The sequence below is a fragment of the Engraulis encrasicolus genome, chromosome 21, assembly GCF_034702125.1.
Source record: "Engraulis encrasicolus isolate BLACKSEA-1 chromosome 21, IST_EnEncr_1.0, whole genome shotgun sequence".
NCBI classification, from domain to species: Eukaryota; Metazoa; Chordata; class Actinopteri; order Clupeiformes; family Engraulidae; genus Engraulis; species Engraulis encrasicolus.
Window position 1 is genome coordinate 19,053,624 of NC_085877.1, and position 2,500 is coordinate 19,056,123.

Genomic DNA, 2,500 nt, shown 5'->3' on the forward strand with positions numbered 1-2,500 from the left:
CAAATGTTATCCTTTTAACGAACACTTATCACCACCATAATATTCCAAGTATTCATTATGACTTGGAAAATTTCACATTTGGTACATGAAAAGGTGGATCTTCTCCATTGTCCGCCATTTTTAATTTCCAGAAATAGACAATTTTAGCTGCAAAACTTACAGTGCTTTGGTCATCCTAGTAAAGTATTAGTTTATTATTGAATATGAATATTTATAAACAAATCAAATTTGGCAGTAGGCAGCACAGTTTCAATGAGCAGCATAGTTGCAATACCTACTCTGGCCACCATCCTGCACAGTGAACCTTTATCTTCCGTCATTTTTTTAATCTCTCCCTCCTCTCTGTCTCTCCTCTCTCCATCTGTCTTTCTCCGTCTCACATTATCCCCATTTGCCCCATCCCTGATTTCTCTGCCTCTCTTAGCCTTCCTCCATCTCCGCACTCTCTGCTGTTCATCTACACTCTCTACCCGTTCTCTCTGTTCCTCCATTTCTACATGTTTAAATCTGCCTGCTCTCGGTTACAGTAGGTGTGGGCGTGACTACACCAGACTGCTGGTCAAATGAGGTCAATTCCCCCTGCTTTTTTGCCCCCCTCCTCTCTTTTCTCTCTATTCCTCCCTTTCACTCTGTCTCTCTACTTTTTGTCATTCGTCATAGCTTCTTTCTCCTTCCTCTCCATCTATCCCTCCATCATCTCCCTTGCTCCTTCTTCCCTTTCTCTATCAATTCTCTCCCTCCTATCCTTCTCTCCCGTACCTTCATCTCAGTCCTTCCATCTTCCCTTTAACCCTCTCTTCCTCACATCATCCTTTTATCCTCCATTAATTCCGTCTTTCCTTTCTTCTTTTCTCTACACCCTGTCTCCCTGTCCATTCCTTCCTCCCTCCCTTCTTCCTTCATGTCTGTTCTGCATGCTCGTGGGACAGTAGGTGAGAGTGTGACGGCACCAGAGGGCTGCACACTCCCATCTCCCTTTTTCTCTTCCCCCAACCCCTTTTCTCTTTCTCTCTTTGTCTTCCTCCCTCCTCATCCACCCTCTATCCCTCTGTCCTCTCCACCCATCCCTCCCTCCTTTCCATTCTCTCCTCTCCTTCCCTCCTGTCCATTCCTCCATGTCTGTTCTGCATGCTCAGAGGAGATACGTACAGTATGGTGAGTGCGTGACTACACCAGACCAGACTGCTGGTCACTTGGGGTCATTTCCTTGTTAAGGGGGCCAGACGGGCCGGGACAGGAAGTAGCTGGGTGGCATATTTCACAGCATATTGCACTGCGCCACAGCACACCGCACCACACCACACCGCACGGCACTGCTCTGTAGACTGCACCTGTTTCAGCCCGTCTGTGCTTAATGTTGCAGGATTCACTCAAAAGCATCACACAGCAGAAAATAACAGTTGGGAGAAACTGTGCCTGAGCTAGATGGATTGATTTGTAAGACTGTATCATATCACTTGTATCATGTGGTTTTACAAACTTGTTTTGATGCTGAAGGGTAATGGTTCTCAAACTGCTTTGCCCTTAAAGTCCCCCTTTACCTGTGCCCGAGATAAGTACCCCACTTCCCCCCAACCGAAATTCTACACCTATATACACAAATTGATGAAAGTTATTAATTAAAATGCCTCTTTTCCGAGATGACTTAATGACTTTATGTGGGGACCAAAACATGTTTTAATTTGGTTTTGATTTCACCTAATTTTAATGTTCGCAAGCAGAATTTTTGGGTCATATCCTCAATGCAGGCGGTTAAAAACCAATGCAGTACAGCATCACCTATTGTAACAAACTATGCTAGCTGTGGAAGTCTCCACTAAACCACTGTACCATTGACAGTACACAAACGGTAACTGAAGTAGTATAATTCAAACTCATAATGCTGTCCAACTGCTACTGTAGCACTGGCTCTTCAGCAAACTCGAAAACTCAGCAGCAAAAGCGAAAACATTTTTATCCCAGCACTGTAGCTCGCTAGCTGTAACCAACTGCAAGTGTTGTCAGTTCTTCTTAGGTAAGCTTTTTTTTCATTTCAACAAGGTCTATACTTGCTAACTGTAGCCTTGCTCATTTCCTATTTAATATTTATGCGTGTTCCAGTCTGATGCAGAACGCATCCATGTGCAGGTGCGACCACTGGGATTTTGATCAGCGGAGAAAAAAAGCATAGAAAAACAACATGTCAACAAGAAGATTCTTAATTACAAATTCAGGCGAAAAAACACACAGTGAGACAACGGTGCTGAATCCCTGAATGAGCACAAAAGCAATGAAACATTTATCAGGAAAAGCTCTCCACGGTTTATTGTTTATTCCTTGCCCATAAAAAAAAACTCGATACATTTGAACTGCAAATGACCCGCACCATCTATAACCAATACAAACACCGTTTCTCTCTCTCTCTCTCTCTCTCTCTCTCTCTCTCTCTCTCTCTCTCTCTCTCTCTCTCTCTCTCTCTCTCTCTCTCTCTCTCTTTCTCTCTCTGAATTGGAACAGCAAA

The 2,500-nt window shown here is 43.8% G+C and overlaps 1 protein-coding gene across 1 annotated transcript in view; it reads left to right on the forward strand.

Annotated features, from left to right (window-relative positions):
- nlgn2a (neuroligin 2a) overlaps positions 1-2,500 on the forward strand; it is a 401,365-nt gene that overhangs the window by 60,594 nt on the left and 338,271 nt on the right. The gene's annotated exons all lie outside the window — the stretch shown is intronic.